The sequence below is a fragment of the Rousettus aegyptiacus genome, unplaced genomic scaffold (genome assembly GCF_014176215.1).
Source record: "Rousettus aegyptiacus isolate mRouAeg1 unplaced genomic scaffold, mRouAeg1.p scaffold_m13_p_6, whole genome shotgun sequence".
In the NCBI taxonomy this organism is placed as follows: Eukaryota; Metazoa; Chordata; class Mammalia; order Chiroptera; family Pteropodidae; genus Rousettus; species Rousettus aegyptiacus.
In genome coordinates, this window is record NW_023416309.1 from 21,935,378 (window position 1) to 21,960,338 (window position 24,961).

The window sequence follows — 24,961 nt, forward strand, 5'->3', positions numbered from 1 at the left end:
GCTATTATTCATCTCCAGACCGTTATTTAAATGCATTGTCTTGACTCCTCAGGGTGTCTCTGTCCTCAGAGCTTACTGTTTCTGATTTCAACACTGATTTTTTTTTTTTTGACAAATGAATCATCACATCAATGTAATTAAGAGCCTAAGCTCTGGAGTCAGCCTTGATTCAAATCCTAGTTCTAGGATTCAAATCCTGGCGCTAGGACTTGCATCAAGTTACTAGACTTTTCTGTGCCTTGGATTCCTCATCTGTGAAATGGAGATAATCAGGACCTATCTCTTTATGTAGTGGTGAGGATCAAATGAGGTGATGAATGCAAAGTACTCTGACCCAGACATGGTTTTCATTCTCGTTATTAATATTACTACAAGATAGGGACCAAAACACCTATTTTTTAAAAAAATAAAAGATGAGAGGAACTAATACATTTTCACTTCCGCATAAAGTGTGACAGGCAATTGTGACAGGGTATATTCTCTTTGAAAAGATTATATTTTATTGAATTTGTCTTGTAACTCAAAAATATGTTTATTTCAAAAAAAAAATCATTTCATTTGCTAAAAAATTTTACATGTGCAAGATACATGTAATGGAAGGCCAGGTCATTTTGGTCATCTAGCTGATGGGAGGAGCATACAGGGTAAGTTGCTCTCAGGGGTGGCCTTGCATCTGCCTCAGGGCAAAACACACCAAAAGTAGGTTCTTGAGAAGAAAGGCTCTTGGGTTCAAGCTCCTCCCATTTTTTAGGCAGCATTCTCATCTTCTCTGGCTCTTGGGATCCTCTCCTGTATAAATGAAAGGATGGGGATTTTTGAGGACACTTCTCACCCTAAAAGTCTAAAGAGTATAATCAAATAATTCTGGAGAGGATGTCCTGTGCAGGGTCTCAGGAAATTCAACTTTTATTGACAGGCACTTAGGACTCTAGAGTTTACACGAATTGTTCTCAGACCCACCCCTTCCTCCAGCCCAGCACCATGAGCAGTACCTACTAACTTGTTACAGTAGAATTGTGGATTATCTGCCTCAAGCCAGATATACTGAATCAGAAACTCTGGATGTGGAACCCAGCAATCTGGTTTAAAAAGCCTTCCAGGTGATTCTGATGAATACGGATTTGAGAACCTTTGGTTAACACAGGACTTCATACATTGTCTACAGCAAATCAGAAAGTGTGTTATCTCTATGATGATTTTGTTTGTGCTGGGCGCTGTGCTAAGCAATCTAATATTTCATTTAATCCTTTCAACACCTATGTACACTCAGTTTCATCCACACAAGTATCAATTTATTTCTTCAAAAGAGTACAGCTTCTTCCTATCTCAGGTCCTTCTTTTTCAGGTAATGGCTACTCATTGCTTAGGGCTCAGCTTAAGTATCTATCCCCTCTCCTAGGAAACCCCAGGCTAAGTTAGCTAGTTAAATGTATTACAAAAGAATTTATCACAATGGAACTTATTGTTCGTGTAGTTACCTATTTAATATTTGTGCCCACCATTGAATTGTAAGCTATGTGAGTCAGGGACCCTGTCTGTCTTACTCCCTAATGAATTCTCAGTACCTAACAAAGTGTTGGTCACAGAGAAAGTGTTAAATAAATATTTGTTGGAGGAATGAATGTTTAACAAATGAATCCCCTTTCTATGTAAGAGGAAGCTGAGGCTCAATGAAGTTACTTTCCAGAGATCATACACTTAGAAACCATTAGTACCAGGACTCCAAACTTTTAGACTTTTAACCACTACATTCATTGTTTTTCCAGTTTTTGATTAAGAAAATAAAACTCTAAGATAAAATGACTTGCCTAAAGTCACATAGCTAGTGAATAATAGAATGTCTTCTAACATCTAAGTTCTTCTGTACCACTTTCTGCTGCTTTATCCTACCCTCCAGGAACTTACAACTAGTGAGATGAGACAAGAAATATATAGGATAAATTAAATTCGAAGTAAAAGAAATTTAGTGAGACATATCTACAGAGCCTGGTATCATGCCTGGTACATAGTAGATGTTCAATAAATGTTTACTGAATGGATAGTGATCATAGCTTCCACCTTTAGAATATTCACTATATGCCTCATTCTGCTGAGCTCTTAAAGCATATAGAGTGTTTCTCAAAGCAGTACCCTTGAAATCTGGGAACCTTGTTAAAATGCAGATGCCTGGGGCTTTGATCTAATGAATTGGAGACTATAGGTATGGGTTTTGAGAATATGCATTTTCACCTATCTCCCTGGTGACTCTCATGCCCACTAAAGTTTGAGAAACACTCCATCATTACAATAACCATCCAAGACAGACGCTGGCAGCCCCTTGCTCACAAGAGGAAATTCTGCTCGAGATGTAATGAAAGTCACTAAAGGTCCCACCACCAATAAGCATCAGTGATAGTAAGGATTTGAATCTAATTTTGACTCCAAAAGACTGTGCTCTTTCCACTGCCACTGTGGAAGGGAAGAGAGAATGGAAGGCAGAATGGAAGACTACGCAGGAAGGGAGGAAGAGGACAGAGAGAGGAAGAGAAAGAAGGAGAAAGGAAGGCCATGATTAATAGAGAAATAGATTTCATTGAGAAGGGAAAGAATCCATCAGGCTGGGTTGTCAGAGAATCTTTGCTGAAATATGCGGAAATTGAACAAAGATTTACATGTTCCCTTGCCCCTCTGCTTATCTGATAACGTTCACTCATTGTGGCCAGAGGATGGCCTTTCAAACAAGGGTTTCTTGAACCAGAGACTTAAAATAAAAAAACAAACAAATGTTCATTAAATATGGTGATTACCTTTGCCAAAAAGCATCCTTAGAAGTACTGAACACCGACCCTCTCAGATGTGAATGAGCTCCCCCAATAAAAGGCCTGCAAGGGGTGTCCTGGGTCAGATTCCTGCTACTTTTTCCATGTCTACAACAAGCATCCGTGTGCAGTCAGAGCCCTGTAGGTTGCAGAGCTACTTAGTGGCCTGAAGATCAGAGACAGTCCTTTGGAATCAGACAAATCAGAGTGTCAGATAATTATGAAAATTCAGAGAGGATATGAGTCAACTTGCTCCAGACTGACTTTAAATATTGACTTTAAGTAGCAGGTCAGCTCTCTGCTGCTACATCTTCAGCTCCCTAATGCAACTAATTTCATTCATGTATTCATTCTGTTTTTCAACAAGTATTATGGTGCATCTACTATATACCGGTACTAATCACTTGCATCATTTAAGCTTCAGAGTTGGAGCTGTAATCTGGCTTTAAAGCCTCCACAAGAATAATCTACTAGAAAACTCTATTTCCATTAATTTTGTTGGCATGGCAACCACCAAGCAACAGCATGGAGAGTGCCTTAAATCCCGCAGCAGTCTGTTAGCCTGAGCGAGTCTGCAGAGAGAGCAGAACATATAGAGGCTAAAAATAGACAATTTACAGCAAGGTGCCCCCCCCCATCTTCCACCCCTACCAACTAGAAGGAGTGTGACTGGTTTACAACTTTGGTGGTGTCAAATGGGATCCAGACAAGAGAATAGGCTAATCTTCCAGTTTGCAGGTTTTTCCGGCCTCGGGACTGGACTAGGAATGTAGAGACCCAAGGTCTAATACCAGCTTCATCCCCTAATTAGTTGCATGAGATTCAGTTCAAGCTGGGCAATGTCTCTGGGCTTTATTTAGTGTCCTCATTTGTAAAAAGCAGAAGCTGAGGTGGACTGAGGACTTTCCAGTACCACAATCCTAGTTGCTAATCCAGTTAATGAGTTTGTCATTTCCTTGCTAGCATGGATGACAGGTAGTAGTTAGGGAAGAGGACATGGCAGGCAGTCCTGGTGAAAAGTTTTTCAATAGGCAATTTGGCAAATATTAAGTGTCACCTCTTCTGGTAATAACAGCTTACATGCACCACGTGTCAAGGATAGCTCTAAGAGATTTTCACGTTATATGCCTTCCTAACAAGGCTAGGAGAAAGGCAATACTGGTATCTGTACTTCATAAATGAATAAACTGAGTCATATATAGGTAAAGTAAACAAATCATTTTTAAAGATGTCAATTTATATAGCTAGGATTCGAACCCAAGCTACCTAAATTCAGAACCTACATGCTTGACCATATTACTTTGTACTTCTAGTGCCTAAAACATTGCCTGGCACTCTGAGGGCCCTCAAAAACTCATTGTTGAATTGTGCAATGAATGCCTAGTTCTCAGTGTCTCTTATTCACAAAGCTTCAAACCCGTTCCTTTCTTGGTAGTTGATAATGTGAAGAGAAACCTTTGCGACATCTCCCCTCAGTGAAATGGTTGTGGGAGAGCTAGAGAGCATGTTGCTATGGAATAAAATATACAGGAAAAAAAAAGATACAGTTAAAATAGGGGAATCGTTAGATAATGAGTTTGAATTATGTAATTCTGTGAAGAATAAATTACGGAACTGATGCTCTGTCAAAATAGGAGCTGTTTTCTAGAACCTAGAATAGGCAATTTTATTCTACTATTTAGGTGAAAATTATGTTTGTTTTTAGAGGCAGAGAGGAAAAAAAGAAAAGTTATAACTGTAGACAGGGGAGAACTAAACTTGAAAATAAAATATAGGGTATGGAAGTAATTCTTCTGATAGGGAAAAAAGAATTTCGTCCCACTACCAGCCCCCACAGCAGTACAGAATTGACTTGGGTATGCTAGCAGATGTATTTTACTAAGCAGTTCATGGCTAAGATCATAAGGTGAGTTAAGAAGATAGCTTCTTTTTTATCATTATTATTCTAAGGTGAAAATAAGTAGAGTTCTTCAGTCTCTACTTTCTACTTTAATTCATCTCTAAAACTGAGTTGTTAGGTTACTTTTAACTTTTCACTGGAGATGAATATACATACGAAACCTTTTCATATCATAAGTGTTAATCCTAATGAATTTTCACAACTAGATACACCCATATGACCAGCATCCAGATCAAGGAACAGAGCAGAATGTTCTGCTTCCCAGAACATTCATTCATATTCTTATTAACTTGTCCCATCCTTCCTTAGGGCAACCATCATCCTGACTTCCAACACCATGGATTAGACCTGCCTCTGTTTGCTTCATGTAAATGAAATCCTGTCATGTGTACCCTTTTTAGTTTTGGTAGATACTACCTAACAATATTCAAAATGGTTATATCTGTTTGCAAACCTACCTGCTGTGCTATACATGAAATTTCCTGACTTTAAGCTAGCCATTCTGGTAGGCGTGTAGGGACCATCCCACTGTGGTTTAATTTGTAAGTCCCTGCTGGCTAATGAGGCCAAAAAATGCTTTCACATGTTTCTTGAATATTTGCATATCTTCTTGTGAAGTGTTTATTAAAATCGTTTGTCCATTTTCCTCTTGGGTCGTCAGTCTTATTCTTATTGATTAGTAACAGTTTGCATATATTCTAGATATGAGTCTTTTGTCATTATACATATGAGGATTTTTTTTCTCTATGGTTAGGGCCTTTATGTACTGTTTAAAAAAATCTCTGCCTACTCCAAGGTTATAACGATGTCTTCTTACATTCTCTTCTAAATCTTTATTGTTTTATTTTTACATTTAGATGAGTGACCATTTGGAATTAGTTTTTTGAGAGATGGCATAGGAAGAGGTCCAGATATTTTTTCACATGTACATTTAATCCAGCAACATTTATTGAAAATGCCGTTCTCTCACCCATCGCATTTTTGCCTTTGGCATGAATCCAGTGACTGTTTATGGGTAGGCGCTCTAATTTAGTTCACTGGTTATTTTATATAACTTTGTGTTAACCCCATAAGGTCTTCATTACTATAGCTTTATCATGAATTTTCTAAAGTAGAACGAATCTTCTAGCTTTGCTCTTCCTCTTTAATTTCCTTAGATACCCTTGGCCCTTTGCATTTCAATATAAATTTTAGAATCAGTTTGTTAATGTCTCCAAAAAAATTCTGCTAAGATTTTGATTGTGACAGTGTTAGTTTATAGATTCATTTAGGAGGAGTTGACATCTTTACATGTTAAATACTAAATGTTAAATACTTATTTCTAAATTTATTTAGATATTTTGTTTCTATCAGAGATGTTTATAATTCTCAATGTAGGGGCATTGCAAATCCTTTGTTAGAATTATTCCTATGTAGTTTATATTTTAATACTAAGGTAATAGCATATTTTAAAATATAATTTTATACTTGCTTGTGAATAATATATAGAAATGAAAATGATTTTTAAACAATGACCTCGTATCTAGCAATACTACTGATTTAGTTATTAGTTTGTAGTTTATAGATTCTTTTGGATATTCTTGGCATATAACCATGCTGTCTACAAGTAATCATAGCTTCTTTTCTTTCTTCCAAGTCCTAAAACCTTTTTAAAAATATATACTGCAATAGCAAGGACATCCAATTAAATATTGAATATAAGTAGCTGGCATTCTCGTCTCATTTCCAATTACAGAAGGAAAGTTTTTAATATTTTACCATTGGGTATGATGTTTGCTTGAGGTGGGGGGTTGTAATTTTTTTTATTTGTTTAAGAAAATTGCCTTTTATTCTAAGTTTGTGAAATTCTTTTTTAACATATAATAAATGAAGGAGAGATAAATTTTGTCAAACTGTCTCTCTGCATCTATTAAGATGTTCACGTAGCCTTTTTTCCTGCTTTTTTTTTTTTTTTTTTTTACCTTAATGTGGTTGGGTTAATTTTTAAATGTTAGGGCAATTTTTCATTCCTAGAATAAGCTCAATTTATTTATCATTAGATTTAATCATCTATTGTTTTGTTAAAGATGTTCACAAGAGATTGCTCTGTAATTCTCTTTCTTGTAATGTACTTGTTAGGTTTTGGAACTGTGGTTATGCTGGTCTCATAATAGCTGCATTAGAAAAACAGTTGCCTGTTTTCTGGAAGAGTTTGCGCAAGATTTATGTTATTTTTTTTTTCATTAAATTTTTGTAAGAATTTACTAGTGAAACCTTATGAGCCTAAAGTTTACTTTGGAGATTTTTAAATAATGGTTTAAATATCTTTAAAAGATATTGAGCTATTCATATTTTCTAATTCTGACAGTTTTAGAAAGTTGTATTTTTCTAGGAAATTATGTATTTCATCTAAACTGTCAAATTAATTGATTTTAAAGTGCTTAATTAATAAGCAGTGGACATTATTCTAGTCAGATTTTTTTTTTTATTATTGATTTCTATCTTGATTCTACTGTGCAAAGAACACACTGTGAATGACTTTAGTTTTTTCAAGTTCGAAAATATCCAGGTGAATCTAATGAATAAGTCTTCGTATATGGGGGTCTGATGACTAGAAAAGATATTAGAAGTATGGGTTTTGAATTATGGGAAATATGGTGGAGTGAGAGACGTCCTCAGATCTCTCCCTTTGAAACAACAATAAGCTGAACATCTAAAACTCAACAAAAAAACACCCAAACTGCACACCAGTATGTCTGAGCATGAGATCTGCGCATAAGAGCTACCACAGGTCAGAACCTTGGGTGTCGGATGGTGGACTGGGAGAAATAAAGAAGCTGCGCCTCACAGCTGATGGAGCTCTCTGCTGGAGGAGGAAGAGGGGAGTAGGTGCAGTGACTTCCCTGAACATCTCTGCTTGGAGGTCCTGTGAGTTCTACATGGCTGGCAGCAAGGCCCGGTCAAAAGGGCAGAAAGCAGAAAAGTGGGATGGGACCACAGAAAAATGAAAGTTGATTTGTACTGGCCCTGGTTGCAAAACTGAGGCTGAGCTTCAGCTTCCAACTCCCAACCCGGAGGGCCCTTACCCCATACCCTCCAAGACTGAATACCACAGAGCCCCAGGGAATCTGAACAAAAGCTGCTGAGACTGAAGCTACCTCTTGAAGCCTCTGGAGCTCCCTGCAAGAGGAGGGGGAGGGGAGGAGGTGCACAGCTTCCCTGATCAGCCCTGCCTGGAAGTGCCGGAACTTCTAGCAGCTGGGACCAGGGCTCAGTCATCAGGGCAGAAAGCAAAGAAGTGGGATGGGACCAAAGACGAACAAGAGCTGATTTTTACTGGACCCACTTGCAAAACCGAGACTGAGCCACAGCCCCCAACTCGAACCCAAAGGGACCCTTCCCCCATACCCTCTGAGACAAATGACCACAGAGCCCCAGGAGAATCTGAGCAAACCCTGCCGAGACTGTCGCTAACACTGACAGGGATTGAAACTGAGGGTAGTGACTGTGATTAAATATCTACAAGAAAATAAAAAAGGCCTTGTTTAGGCTTTATATAAAGCAGGGATCCAAGAGGCTTAGACGCCACCTACTTGAAACCAAAAGAAAAGTGCCCTCTTTGTAGCAGGCTAAAGAGAGACCTTTATATAATAAACCTTCTTTCTGGAAAAACAGCAGAATACACTCCCATTAATGCCCAGGTGGAGAAAGAGTCCATTAAACACCAAGAATGACCAAAATGAGAAGGCATCTCAGAAAGAAAGAGAAAAATCTCCAGAAAATAAGCTTACAGATGTAGAAATATATTACTTAAGTGACAGAGAATTTGGGATGGTACTTCTGAAAAAACTCAGCGAGTTCTGAAACAAGTCATATCTACAATTTCAGAAATTGCAAAAACAACTAGGTTAGCAGAGCAAGGAGATTGAAACCCTCAAGAAGAGTAGAATAGATCTTCTGGAGATAAAGAACACACTTCAAGAGCTGACAAATGGAACAACAAGCCTGGGAGACAGAGTTGACCAATTGGAGGAAAGCATAGTGATATTGAAGACAGAAATCTAGAAATAAATCAGAAGGAAGAAGAGAGAAACCTAAAAATGAAAAATAATGAAAGGGAAATTCAAGAACTAGCAGATACCATCAGAAGAGGAAACGTAAGAATAATGAGCTTTAATGAAGACGAAGAAAAGGCGCAGGAACTAAAAAGCATTTTCAGAAAAATAATGGGCGAGAATTTCCCAAATCTAAGGAATGAGCTGGAGCTTAGAATTCAAGACATCAACAGAACACCCAATTATCTCAACCCCAAAAGGCCTTCACCAAGACACATTGTATTAAAGTTATCAAAAATCAATGACAAAGACAGAATTCTCAGAGCAGCCAGGGAGAAGAAAACAGTAACTTATAATGCAAAACCCATTAGATTATCATTGGACTTCTCAGCACAGACCTTACAAGCCAGAAAGGAATGGAATCAAATATTTAAACTATTAAGTAAAAAGAACTACCAGTCTAGAATAATGTATCCAGCTAAGCTCTCCTTTAGATATGTATGAGAAATTAAAACTTTTCCAGACATATAAAAATTGAGGGAATTCTCCACTATGAGGCCTGCACTACAGGAAATACTGAAATGGGTCAGCTCACCTAAAACAAAATGACAAAAACAAACAAACATACAAACAAACCACATAATTAGAAGTAAAGTGACTATCAGACAAATAGAAACAGAGTACAATCCTTACTAAGAACAGGGCATTCATTATAAGCTTAAATAATAAAAAGAGAATTGCTATGGCAAGATAGTAATGAAAGTTCAGCAAACATAGGGACACATTGAGATAACAATGACTGAAAAGGGGAAGAGTCAAAGATCCAAATTCTCAAAATAGAATTTAGATAAGACATGTGCGGAAGAAAATGGATGACTGTATATGTATATGTATATATACACACACATATACACATACACACATGCACATATAAATAAATAAACATGTATATATATATATATATATATATATATATATATATATATATATAACCACACTTTCCATATTCATAGTGGTAACCACACACCAAAGATTCAGAACTGAAGTATATAACATAAAACAAGAGGAACTAGAAGCAAAACACACAAAATCCAACGAAAATAAAGAAAATAGAAACATGGGGACAAAGAAGCAATGGAAACACTGAGCTACCAGAAAGCAAAAGATAAAATGGCTATAAGGAGACCTCATATTTCAATAATCACCCTAAATGTAAATGGACTGAACTTATCAATAAAAAGGTACAGAGTTGCAGAATAGATCAAAAAAACAAAGCCCAACCATATGCTGCCTCTAGGAGACACATCTCAGCATCAAAGACAATTAGAGACTCAGAGTGAAAGGGTAGAAAATGATATTTCAAGCAAACGGCATTGAGAGAAAAGCAGGAGTAGTAGTACTAATATCGGATGAAATAGACTTCAAAATAAAAAAGGTGAAGAAAGATACTAAAGGACACTTCATAATGATAAAGGGAATCATGAACCAAGAGGATATAACACTTATTAATATCTATGCTCCCAATCAGGGAGCCCCGAAATATGTAAAGCAATTACTAACAGAACTAAAGGAAAAAACAGACCAAAACACTATCATAGTAGGGGGATCTAAATACCCCACTGTCGGATATGGACACATCATCCAAACAGAAAATCAATAAGGAAATAACATCCTTAAATGACACATTAGACCAATTGGACATAATTCACATTTACAGATCCTTCCATCTCAGAACAGCTGCTTGTACATTTTTCTCTAGTGCACATGGAACATTCTCAAGAATTGACCACATACTGGGACATAGAGATAGCCTCAACAAATATGAGGGTTGAAATCACACGAACCATATTCTCTGATCATAATGCTTTGAAACTAGAGATCCACTGCAAAAAGAAATCAGGAAGAACCACAAATACATGGAAATTAAACAACATGCTACTGAAGAATAACTGAGTCAGGGAAGAAATAGAAAGAGAGATCAAGGGATACATAGATATGAATGATGATGATAGTGCAACATATGAAAACTTTGGGACATAGCAAAAGTGGTCATAAGAGGAAAGTTCGTATCATTACAGACCTATCTCCAAAAACAAGAACAAGCCCAGATAAACAACCAAATGCTTCTTCATTAAAAAAAAAAAAAAAAAATAGAAAAAGAAGAACAAATGAAGCCTAAAGTCAGCAGAAGGAAAGAAATAATCAAAACTAGGGCAGAAATAAGTGAAATTGAAAACAAAACAAAAAAAATAGAAAAAAATAAATCCAACAAAGAGCTGGTTGTTTGAGAAATGACGCAAATAAACAAAATCAAGGATGAAAGGGGAGAAATTATGATTGACTGACATCGCAGAAATACAAAGGATCATGCAAGAATACTATGAAAAAGTATATAATAACAAATTTAATAATGTAGAAGAAATAGACTAGTACTTAGAAAAATACAATCTTCCTGGACTGACTCAAGAAGATCTGGAAAATCTAAATTAATCTATCAGCAGTCTGGAAAGTGAAATAATCATCAAAAACCTACCAGAAAGTCCAAAATATAAGGTAGCTGAAGGAAACTGGACTCTGGGTGGTAATCACACAATAGAATATACAGATGTTGAATAATAGTGTACACCTGAAAAGTATATAATTGTATTAACCAATGTTACTCTAATAAACTTAATAAAATACATAAATAAAATTTAAAAATAAATAAAAATTAAAATTAAAATTAAAAAAATAAGTATGGGTTTCATTACTTTTATCCCTTTCGAAACCATGTTTATTAATTGTCCTTATCTGCTCCAAATCTTTCCATGTAGAATGAGGTAAAGACTCATTCCTTTAAATTGGCAAGATGAAAGGACAGTGGGATGTTATTTTTTATAATAATATTGTGGTATGTTTGTTACAATCAGGTGATGAAAATCAACCACCATTACACTCCTGTTTCTTCTTCTGCTATATAAACACTAATTAGTATTCAAATCACTAATGCATGATGAGCAAGAGCTTCACAGAGATTATTCATATACTTCCTGGTTTCTGGTGATCCAATTTATCTACATAGTAGATTGGCTACACAGGAAATGACTAACACAAGTGTTAAGTTGCATGATGATATAAGCAAAGCAAGTAGAATTCCCTGAGTTGAAAACTTACATGAAAGAGAGGAAAAATAATTCTGCCTTTGGAATTGTGTTCAGAAATTATCCAGGGTTTGCTATCCAGTTTGCACCTGCATATAATATAAAGTATATATCTTAATAATAATATATATTTCTTATTTTTCCTCTTGTCATCAACTTGTGGCTACTTGCAAAGAAAGACAGATTCTGTAACATCATTAATTCACTCAGGCATTGTTCTACCCCATATGATCCTTGTTTGCTGAGTCCTAGACACGGAAAATTGAATTTTTTTTAATACACCATACTCTTTCTGACCTCAAGAATATCCTAGAAATCTTCCCATCACTACCCTCAAATGTTCTAGACCTAGACTGGATCTTTCTCACTCTTAGATTAGGAAAATTTCTCTCCACATGTTATCTTTAATCACTGTAGCAACTTTTCCATCAGAGAATCCTGTTTGCTTTCTTCTTAGAATTGAGCAAAATCTATATTATCGACTCTATTTTTTCTTAATCAGACTCGAGTTTAATTTTATTGATCTTTTCCATTTTGAAAGTATTTATCTTTACAATTTTGGCTTTATATTTATTAATTTTTTCTTTTCTATCTTAAAATTCCATCTTTTGGTTTCTATTGTTGGTCTTTTTCAATACTCTTAAGACATATACTATGAATCCAATCCTTTTTTCTTTTTGTTAGCTCTGCTTTAATAATGAAAGCTTTTGAGGCTAACACCTTCACTCCTAAGTATAGCTTAGTATAGCTTTTGCAGCAGTCTAGGGTTTCGATGAGAAGTGAACTCCTCTTGTTACTTTCTAGATAGTTCATAATTTGTTCTGAAATCATCCTTAATCCAGTGGTTAGCTAGAAGTATAATTCTCAGTGTTCAGGTAGTTAGAATGTGAATACATTTCATTATGCCATACTTGATAAATATTTTTTAAAAAACTGTATGTAGGAATTGATACCCATTAATTGAACTAAAAAATGGAACCCTAGCAATATTATGGAGGCCTACCTTCATGTTTCCACTTCTTTTCTATAGTTTGATTTGGAAAACCCTAAAACAAAACCACACTATCTTATTATTCTGGTTTTACAACTCTTAATAACTGTTATGGCAAGCCCCTATGTTATTCTACTTCTTAAATTTGTTTGAGGAAAGTCAGAAAAAAATGGCACAGTAAGAAATTATGTCTCAACAGAAACACTGAAAAACTGACAAAAACTGTCAGAATCAACTTTTTCAGAACTCTAGAAAACAGTCAATGGTTTACAGCAACCAAGCAAACAATCAAGAAAACAGCAACTGAAACGTGGCAGGAATTCTTTGTGGCATTTTAACCCACCCTTGCCCCATTCCCCTGTCCACAGCTCAATGCTGGTCTAGAAGACAGCCTGTAGTGGGAGCAGAGCTAACCTTGATTGTGGTTGTCTGTTTTGACCTGTTTGATCACTCCCTGAAGGACTAAAGAAAAGATCTTGCCTTTATTTTGCCTAACCAGGAAATCTCTCAGGGCAAATAAGTTGCTACATGAAGGGATTTTTCAAAAACATTTACAGGTAAATAAATTACTTTCTGCCACCTGGAACTAGGATATCAGTTTAAGGACACAATCAACACCCTAGGAGATCGTTATGGGTTGAATTGTGTCTCCCCGAAAGATATGTGGAAATCCTAATCCCTAATATCTCAGAATATAATCTTATTTGGAAAGAGAATCTTTATAGAGGTAATCAAGTTAAAATGAAACCATGAGGGTAGGCCTTAATCCCACATCACTGGTGACCTTATAAAAAGGGAAAATGTGGACACAAAGATAGACACGCACAGGGGGAAGATGTAAAGACACCCTGGGAGAAGCTGGCTATGTGACACATCTACATGCCAAAGAATGCAAGCATTGTCAGCAAACACCAGAAGCTGCAAGAGACAAAGAGGGATTCTCCCTCAGAGGGGTCAAAGAGAGTATGGCTTTGGTGGCACTTTTGGACTTCTAGCCTCCAGTACTATGAGAATAAACTGTTGTTTTAAGTTGCCCACTTTGGGGCATTTTGTTATGGTAACCCAAGGAAACTAGTAGTGGGTCTTTATAACCTATGATTTGGCAATGGTTTCTTAGAGATAACACCAAAAGCATAAGCAACAAAAGAAAAAATAGGTAAATTAGGTGTTCAACAAAATTAAAAACTGTTGAGCATCAAGGGACATTATCAAGAAGATAAAAATCATGCAGAATAGGAGAATATTTGAATCATATCTCTGATAAAGATCTAGTATCTTGAATATATAAAAAGCTCTTTTAATTAGATAATATAAGAACAAACAACCCAATTAAAAAATGGGCAAAAGATTTAAAAAGACATTCTCCAAAAAATATATAGACATGGTCAACAAGCACATGAAAAGATGCTCGATATCACTAGTCATTAGGAAAATGTAAATCAAAATCAGAGTGAGTTATCACTTCATATTCACTAAGATGGCTGTAATTTAAAAACAAAACAAAAATAAATGTTGGTGAGGATGTGTAGAAATTGGAGTATTTCCTTGCCAATGGGAATGTAAAACGGTGTAGCCATTGAAGAAAATAGTTATAGTTCTTCAATAAGTTAAATATAGAATTCCCATATAATTCAGCAATTGCCATATAACTCCACTCCTGGAAAGACTATGCCTGAAAGAATTGAAAACAGTTGTTCCAATGAAAATTTGTACAAAAATGTTCATAGCAGCACTATTCACATTATCCAAAAGGTAGAAACAACCCAGCAACTGATGACCAAACAAATGTGACATATCCATAAAACAGAATATTGTCTAGCCATAAATTGTAACATGCTGATATATGCTATGACATGAATGAACCTTAAAAAATTATGCTAACTGAAATAAGCCAGACACAAAAGGCTACATACTGTATAATTTCATTTATATGATATGTCCAGAATATCCAAATTCATAGAAACAGAAAGCAGATTACTGGTTGCTAGGAGCTGGGGATAAAGGATAATGGGGATTAACTGCTTAATGGGTTTGGGATTTCTTTTCCGGGTGATAAAAATATTCTGGAATAGATAGTGATGATGATTACAGAACATTCCGAATATATTAAATGCCACTGTACTAAATATACACTTTTAAATGGTTAAAATGGTAAGGTTTATGCTATGTGTATTTTTCTACAATAAAAAAATAAATGATAAAATCATGTCTGGGCTCATTTTAGGTCATTGCTGCTCCATATAACATTTTTAAATGAGCCTATCAATATCCTTGACATCTGCACATTATTGAATCTGTCGATCTGTTAACATAGTGTATGTATCTAAGTCTTCTTTACATTTTTATTTAGTTTTAGTATTAATGTTTTCTCTTTAAAGGAATTGCAAATTTTTGTTAGGTTTATTTTCAGATATCATATTTTATAATATCTTTTGAAAAATTTCATATGAATACAGAAAATAGTACAAATCATAAATGTATGGCTTGATGAATTAACAGAAAATGAATATACTCAGGTAACTATAGTCTAAATCAAAAATAGAAGTTTTATTGTATTTCTTCCAAGTCACTAACTCTCCCCTCCTCCCGAAAGAAACTGCTCTTTGCACTTCTAATTTTAATGTACTTTAATTTTTCAATGCTTCCATTGTAATTAGTGCTTTTTGTTTCATTTAAGAAATCTCCCCCTTTGAGTTTATATTGAAGTATTCGCCCATGTTATTATATTTTAGGCGTTTCCAAGAAAACCTCTTTGAATCATAAGTTATGCAAATGTATTTGTTTAATCTCTAAAAATTTGCGATATTTTCTAGTTTTCTTTTTATTATTGATTTCAGGTTTAATCCCACAACCATCAAAGAGCATGTTCTGTGTGTTTTCAATCCTGTCAGATTTTTACAGACTTGTTTTATGGCCCAGCATCTGATCATTTAAAATTTGTTACATGTACACTAGAAAATATGTGAATTCTATCACTGTTGGGTGGAGTGTTCTGTGTATGTCATTTAAATCAAGTCTATTAATCCTATTATTACTTTCTCTTCCCTTCCTTCCTTCCTTCCTTCCTTCCTTCCTTCCTTCCTTCCTTCCTTCCTTCCTTCTTTCCTTCCTTTTTCTTTTTTTCTTTCTGGTGAGAATGCTTAAGATCTACTTTCTTAGCAAGTTTCAAGTATACGGTAGCTATAGTCACCGTGCTATATATTAAATCCTCAGAGCTCATTCATATTATAACTGAAAGTTTGTACCCTTTGACCAATAGCTACACATTTCCCCATCCCCACAGTCCCTGGCAACCACCATTCTACTCTGTTTCCACGAGTTCAACTTTTTGAGATTTCTCATATTAATAATACGACATAGTATTTGTCTTTTTCTACCTGGCTTATTTATCAAAATACCCTCCAGGTTAATCTATGTTGTCAAAAACGGCAGGATTTTCTTCCTTTTTTTGGCTGAATAATATATCATTGTATATACACACCACATTTTCTTTATTTTTTCATCCATTGTTGGACTCTTAGATTTTTCCCATATCTTGCTATTGTGAATAACACGGCAATAAACACGAGAGTGCAGATATCTGTTCCAGATACTGATTTTGTTTCCTTCAAATATATACCCAGGAGTAGGATTACTAATGATATGGTAGCTCTACTTTTCATTTTTTGAGAAATTCTTTTCCATAATGGCTGTGCTGATTTACATTTTCACCAACAGTGTACAAGGATGGATTTTTACTGCCTGTTTTATCACCTAGTAAAAGAAGCATGTAAATTTTCCCACTATCGTTGTGGACTCAGATATTCCTCTTTTTATATCTGTAAGTTTTGTTTTATATATTTAAGAGACATACAGCCAAACATAATATGCAGATCTTGTTTTAACTCTGATTCAAAATATATTTTAAGACACCAGAAACATTCAAACGTAGGCTATGTATTGAATGATATTAAGGAATTGTTGTTAAATTGGCACATGTGGTGATATCTATCAGAGACGTGGACTAAAGAGTTTATGAGTTAAATTTTTAACATTTTATAGAATTTGCTCGTAGGGTAAATTAAGAAGACTGAGAAATCTACTTTAATATTTTTATACTAACTACCTCTTTCTACTCACGAAGATATATATGATAAATAAATCAAGTTGCTTGGCTTCATATGGAAACTTGGCCTGGTATTCTGTCTGAGTCCTTAGTTGAACATAAACAAAGACTCCATTTTCTTAACCATTAATAGACAATATTTTTATGTCTATTTCTATACATGAGCCAAGAAATATTCTTGGAAAAAATAGTCTGATATATACAGTTGCAGATGGATGGGAATGTTTTAAGAGTGAAATTAGAAAATACATGTGATAGTTAATTTTTTGTGTTAATTTGACTGGGCTAAGGAAGCCCAGATAGCTGGTTAAACATTATATCTGAGTGTGTCTGTGAAGGTGTTTTTGGAAGAGATTAGCACTTGATTCAGTAGACTGAGTAAAGAAGATCCACCCTAACCAATGTAGGCAGACATCACTCAATCTCTGAGGGCCCGATCGAAACAAAAAGGAGGAAGAAAGGTAAATTTCTCCTCTCTTCTTGAGCTTGGACACCCATACTTTCTGCCCTTAGACATCAGAGCTCTGAGTTCTTGGGCCTTCAGACTCTGGGGCTTACATCAGTGGCCTTCTGGTTTTTAGGCCCTTGGCCTTGGACTAGGAGTTACACCATTGGCTCCCTTCATTTTCAAGCCTACTGACTCAGACTGAATTACATCACTGGCTTTCCTGGTTCTCCAGCTTGCAGATGACAGATTGTGGGACTTCTCAGCCTCCATACTGTGTGAGCCAACTTCTATAATAAATTTCACATATATAGATATATATCACATACATCTATATATAGATATATAGATATATCCCACTGGTTCTGTTTCACTGAAGAACCTTGACTAATGCAATCCATAAGAAAAATTTTTTACGTAATTAAAAAAAAGAAGAAAAAACATGGTCTGAGGAGTGATTTCTGACTAAATTAAGTTTACTAAGTTGTAAACTGTCAAGAGCCTAAGAATATGAGTCAACAGTCTTCAAAGTAGAAATCAACTAAGAAGGCTGTGAGCAACAAGGTATAAGAGGAGAATGGCATTGAGAGGACATTCAACTAGAATTGTCTTTCGTAGGCTGATCATGGAGTGAATTTAACAAAAACTAATACTTTTTCTCTACTCCATGAGTTTGAAACCACCCCCCAAGCGCAGCTCTTAGGAATTTTGCAGAGATAGTAAAAATACCATTTGCTAATTGCTTCAGCTCATCTATTTGTAGTCAATGTAATAGGTACTAATTTTTTTGTTCTCAAATATAGAAACTAAAGTTGAAACTTTCTCAAGACCATGAATCTTGTGTATAATATAATGACAGCAGCAACCCTTAACTGAGCAAATACTATGAGACAGGCAGTATATGAAGTATTTTACTAACATAATTGTCCTCATGGTGAGACTAAAAGGAAAGTATAATTAAATCGACTTGATAGATGTGAAAATTGAGTTTCCGAAAGCTTAAGTGACCTGTCTAGAGGTCTACTTTAAGTGCTAGGTAGCTGGGATTTAATCCTGGATCTCTCTGGCTCTAAACCTCTTCTTGTGTATCATAAAGCCATCAATTCTCATGTACTTTAAATTACAATAATCATTTAATTATATTCATATGGGATTGTTTTAGAAAAGATTACCTTTAATTTTTTTTTCTCCTTTCCTCTGCCATTGTTCTATTTCTTTTCCATTTGATTAGGTTTTTATTATAAAACTAATACTTTTCTTAAGTTTTTTTAAAAGATCAAATAATAAGAAAGCTATAGTTAAAAGTAAAACTTCCCCCATCCTCAACCCTTTCTAGAGATGACCACTATTAAATTTCTTACAGAGTTCTTTTCAGAAAACTTCTGCCTATTTTCAAACACACACATACACATACGCACATTTTTTTCAGCTTAGATGAACATATATTTTGCATAATCTTTACCCTTCTTTTTTCACTTAACATATCTTGCACATCTTTCTATATAAGCATATATAGTTCTACATTTTTGTTTTAATGGCTACATTTATTGTCATTCCACTGCATGGATGTACATCATCCAGGTAACAATCCCTACTAGGACTGTTTCTTTTTTCCCTTACTGGAAACAATCAGGCAACAATTAGTCCTGTAAGAAAATCTTTGCATTACTTATGTTAGTTTATCTTTCAAATTGAATTAGTTGCTTGAAAATCAAGGATTACCCTCTAAGCAAGCACTAACTTTGATTATAATAAATAATGGGGCGTACATTTTGGGGCCCCAAGAGACCCAGAAACTAGTTAAAAACAGTTATTATTTATTTTCTACTCAAAGCAATATTATTCAATATTTAGATATTACCACACTGGCTTCATTCAGTCCGCTGCTGGTGAGCAGAATTGTTTAAAACATCTGACCTATCTAGCTTCATCATGTTGATGATTATGGAGGGTTTTGGCTACAGGTGAGTGACATCATCAAAGGGTGAGTAGTTTTTGGCTTTTTAAATTAACTTTCTTAAGATAGAAATCATTGGGATGTCCCAAATCCCTCATGCTAATTTGTTAAAGTAATAATAAATATCATGCTGGATCAATTTCTTTAACAGAGATTTTCCATAAACTCTGCAATCATTACATGTTCAATTCGTAGGAATAATGAAACTTCTTTTTAAGAAAGGAGCATACTTATCTTGATATGACTTATTTGTAAACAATTGTTATCTCACAATTTGATATTTTTTTTTTCCTCAAGGGACAAAAGATAATGAAATATATGGAGTGTGTTAAAAGGGAGTTTGACTAAGGATTTACTGGATGAGGGTTAATTCCCATAAATAGAAATGCTGCCTTAAATGATATGCCTTTCAAATTTTGATATTATCAAATGTCCTCTAAAAAGTTGGTTAAGTATATATTCCCACAAACTTATATTATCCTGAACCCCACCTCTCCTCACACACATCCTGAAGTCACTGATATTCTAATTATAGAAAATATAATTTGTAAGCATATCTTGTTTTTTAATTGCATCGTTAAATTATGAATGAATTTTAGTATCACACATTTCTTTTACTTATGAACTGCCCATCTAAGGACTTCTTTTAAGCATCTCGGTTTATAATGATTCTACCTCTGGTTCTTGGAAGCTGCGGAATTGTTATTTATGAGTATATACTACTGCATGTAAAAACTGTAAAGTAAAAGTTTGTTGTTATTCATTTTACAATTATGTTATATATTTGTCTTTGAGAACTGTCATATGTGATGACCAAAAGGAGATGAGGTAGTGTAACAGAATGTCTGCAAAGATAACTCTTCCTCCCACCAAGGGGTGAAGACCGCTTCCCCTCTCCTTGAACTCCAGCTGATCTTGGTATTTGCTGTAACCTATAGACTGAGCTGGGAGCCATGCTGGGCAAGTTCCATAGGCCCAATCCTTAAGAGGCAGCATGGCAGCTTTTGCTTTCACTTGTTTACAAGGTGAAACAAGAGTTGAACCATAATGTAAGAGAGAGAGAGAGAGAGAGAGACCCAATTAACTCCCAGCCACTCCAGTCATCCCAGCTGAGGTGCCCAGAATGGAGGTGAAGCAACCTTGGACGTTCCAGGTCATGTGAAGCTCCTATTTGAATACAGTCTCACAAGAGATCCTAAAGGATATAATGTGAAGAGGAAGAACCAACTGAGCCCAGCTAACTCGCAGCATCATAAAAATAGAATAGACATCTGAACACTAGGTAGGGCCTGAAATAGTGCCTAGAGAGAAAGTCATGTGAAATATAAAATAAAAACTAATTGTCAAGACAGGGGAACTCAGTGTAGATGGATAGGGAAAAGCAACAAACCAATGGAGAGTACAGAAAACTCTTATCTTGAGTTAGGGTTCAATGGCTGGAACCAGCATTCTAGACTTGTGTTTCCAATAGAACCTTCTGCAAAATGAAAATGTTTGTGGTTACTGAGTACTTGAAATGTGGCCTGTGCATCTGTGGAGTGAATTTTAGATTTTATTTAATTTTAATTAATTACATTTAAATTTAAATAGCCCCATGTGGCTAATGCCTACCATATTAGACAGTGTGCCTATTACATCACGTGTCAGACTTCACCTTGATGAAGGGATAAAAATCAATAACTCATTCCAAAATTGTGCCTTTTCATTTGCTTCCTCAGAATTCTGAGAGGAACCTCACTGTTCAGACCTTGATCTGCTTCAGAGGCCCAGAGAATGAGCTCCTTAGAATGACCATATAATCTGTCAACATCTCTGTTTAGAGAACCAAGAATCAGACAATATGGGTTCTCATTTGTTGTGTTCTTTGAGTAAATAGAGTTGGTGCTGGAAATAAGAACTTAAAAAAAAAAAATTCGTCTTTGCCTTTTATTCTATGGCTATAAATAGTCTTGAGGTAAAAACAAAACACATTATAAAGGAAATTTTTAAGGACTTTAATTAGGGTATTGAAATTCAAACCCAACACACACACACACACACACACACACACACACTGGTTGTGTTTCCCAAATTTATTTCATTGTAAAAATGTTTTTTTTGGCATGTGCGATCTCTATTAACCTCTTGCAGCAGCAATAGGACACATTTTGGGAACGCTCTTTTAGAAAACTGCAGAAGAATTTTTATTAAACTGGGCTAAATGTCATAATGAAATATTGAACACTTCAACCATGAATACTACATGATAATTTTCCAAAATCAATTCTATTTCCTTAATTAGAAAATTAATCATTTGAGATTATTAAACAAATATGAGGTAAGATTAAAATGATGATTTTCATTTCCTTATAGGTTAATTTTTAAATATTTAACAAAAATAGAATAATATTCTTCTCGCAGAAGGCAAGATTGTAGCTGAGATTTAATTTAATTATATGGTAACTAGTTTCCAAAAATTTCAAACGCTGTTTTTAACATTCCTACCTCCTGAAGGGAATATTGACATTCACATGAATAAAATCATCTTTCTTCTATATCCACCTGGCAATGAGCCACGCTTTTCCAAGAAACCAAGGACAAATAATTATTTCAAGGACTTTTTGCTGAAAGAAATTCTTGCTTTCTTAGGAGAATAAAATTTGTTCTGCTTCATTGTCTGAGTTAACACCACGGAAATTGAAAGTGTATTATTTCTACTTCCCACGAGTCCTCAAAGGACCTCTCTTACCCTCTAGAGTTTATTCCAATTGGATTGACAAATTAAAGTAAACCAGCAAAATTTTCCAATCACTTATAGATTTGGTTAAAATGTAATGTCTCTTCTCCCAAAATTCTCATTCACAGAACTGTATTTTTAATAACAGTCCTCAATGATCATCTTCCTCCATGGTTCTCATGGTGGCTGCATATTAGAACTGTGGGGATCAGAGAGGAGTGGTTAAAAATACAGATTCCTGGGTCCTATGCCAGACTAACCTCAGCAGAAGCAAGAGGGGGCAGGTATAATTATCCTTAAAGCCATTGCGAGATACTAATTACTATTACACCATTGAGCTAGTTCAGCCTGCTCACTTGACAGACGTGGCAACTGGAAAGCAGCAGCAGCTAAGGGCAATGTCGCCATTTCGTTTCTTATCTGGAGCAATCTGAACAAATGGTGGTTTTCCAGCTTGTGCATGAGTCAAGGTTACAGGGGGTGTTTCCAGGGTCACCTCAGAGCGTAAAGGGAGACAGTAAGGGAAGGGGAGGCTGATCTCCCACCAGAACACTCCTCACCTAGCTATTTGTATATGTATATTGAGGTTCTTCATATTTTGTCCGAAGAGAGGGTTCTACTGCTGAGGTATGCCAGATCTGAAAAGTCCCTTCTCTAAAAATATAAACATCATGTGCCCATTTCTAAGATGTTTATCAAAGTATCTTAGGAGCCAGACACCAGTTCAACAATTAATGAAATGTAAAACACTAAAAGAACAGAGGAATGTTTGTTCTTAAGTTACATTTTTTCAGGTGTTTGGTGAACTCTAAGGGCTTTCTAAGCTCAAACATTCGCACCCATGAAAAATATGTGTAGCAGCTAAGAATCTTGGACCACAAGTGCAATTTTTAAAATGTGTTTCATTTTTCTGCAACTGACTTAATTTTTATTTTTATGTCCTATCATCCTGATATCTAATGTACCCTGCCCCTGACTATGGTTATGTCTAATCCAGAGTTTTAGGCAATTCCAAGGCAGGGAGGGACTCTGCTTCTAGGTCCTCCTTGTCTGTCTTTGATGGCATTCTCTGAAATATCCTCTGTCCCACCTAGCCTCAGAACATGAGGTATATGAGGATCCTGTTTATTCCTGACTATAAAGTCTCTTAGGTCCAGCTCTTTATCAACAGCCCTTGGTCTCTCTGGGAAGCATTCTGTGGCTCCCTTAGTCCTCCTGGGTTTGGGGAACCCTGCGAGGGTGTGTCAGTTTCCTCTATGCAGACACTTCCATACCATATCTACTCTATTGCTTCCCCACCATGCTACCTAGAGGGGACTCATAAAGCTGGTTGCCTCTCCTAGCTCCACCCTGAAAGCGAGGCACAGCTCTTCCCTGCCACTGATCCCCTCCCAAAACTTTCTCCAGTTCCTGCCCCAGCAGTGGGGACCTAGGCACAGGGTTCTTCTCTAGAAAACTTCAGTATCTGTGTCTTCTGATTCTTCTTTCTTAACGAATATTGTAGTTGAGAGAGTGGGAAAACTGTCCTGAACTGAGAGCATTTTCTTTCAAAATCATTATTCTGTTCTGAGGCCTTCAGAATCCAGGTTCTTGCAACTCAAAGCACCTTTTCTCTCAAGACAATTGTTTTTGCTGTGATTCCAAAGGCCTATTTTAAAACGATCAAGGCATATTTTATAACTCAAACATGAAGAATTGCTTACTTGTTCTTCCTTTTTCTTGTGTCATCTCTTCCCAGAAGCTGCCTCACAGAGGTGAGGAGAGTCACAGGAGACAAAGGAGGAAAGAGGGGAAAAATACATCGGTTAATACATTAGTTTTATGTCTTTCCACACAGTCACACGGGGGCAATATCGATCCGGTTCCAATAAACTTCTTGACCTCTCTTCAACATTCATCACTGTTTCGTCTTTTTCTCTTTGTTGTATATATTTTCTATCCAGGATCTGCTACATAATTTGATGGACCCAGCACAAAGTAAAAATGCAAGCCTCCTTGTTCAAAAATTATTACTGATTTCAAGAAGGTTACAGCAGAACATTAAACAAAGCACAGGGCCCATCTGAATGCAGTGGCCTTGGGTGATTGCACAGGTCACACTCAAGAAGCTGGCCCTGTTTCTAACACTTAAAGTATCTCTTTCCTTGATTTTTATTGGAATATTGTTTCTATTGTCAAAAGAAAATTTAGAGAGTTTTACTTAATTTGAGTATTTTCTGAGCAAGAACCAAGCTGTTCAAGAACAGGGAGAACTTCAAATCCAAAACTGGTATGAAGTTCAAGGTATGACATTACAGGAGGGCTTATAAAGTGAAAATACAAAAGTTGTTTAGCCTAATTTACAATGATTATTACAGTGGGGGATTATTTTATGCCATTTTTGGAAGATTATCTACGTTTTATAAGTACTAAAGGCATTGGCAAGAAATAGCCTCAGGTTATTTCACTTCTGTTCATGAAATAAGCTAGATTTAGTTTTTCTTATGTGATTTAATTGTTTTGTCTGCTTGGGAAGTTTTCAACCCTGGTCTCATTTTTATTTTATTTCAACAGGATTGTCAAAATAACTTAAGAAAATCTAAATGTCTAGCAATAGGAATCTATAATATAAACAACAGAATTTCCATATGATACACAACTATGCGGTTAATTATGTGAGGATATAAAACATGGAAAAAAATGTTATCATGATTTGATATATTGGAAAATTTAACATGCCTGCCCTTACCAACCCCGGTTATCAGGGTAACTGTCTCACCCAAATCTCTTGCAGCCAGGGAGGGGAGACCTCGTTTTAACACATGGCCCCTCCCTCCACTATTTCTGACTGATTCAAAAGTGAGTAACAGATTCAAGAGTAACCAATCAGTAGACT

At 35.7% G+C, this 24,961-nt stretch overlaps 1 long non-coding RNA gene across 1 annotated transcript in view; it reads left to right on the top strand.

Moving 5' to 3' along the window:
• The window catches only part of LOC107517969, a 25,661-nt gene extending 1,594 nt beyond the window's left edge, over nucleotides 1-24,067 (top strand). The window contains exons 2-3 of the long non-coding RNA XR_001598692.2: nucleotides 19,268-19,377; nucleotides 23,825-24,067. This is a non-coding gene — a long non-coding RNA (uncharacterized LOC107517969). The remainder of the gene's footprint in view (nucleotides 1-19,267; nucleotides 19,378-23,824) is intronic.
• Nucleotides 24,068-24,961: the final 894 nt, after the last annotated feature.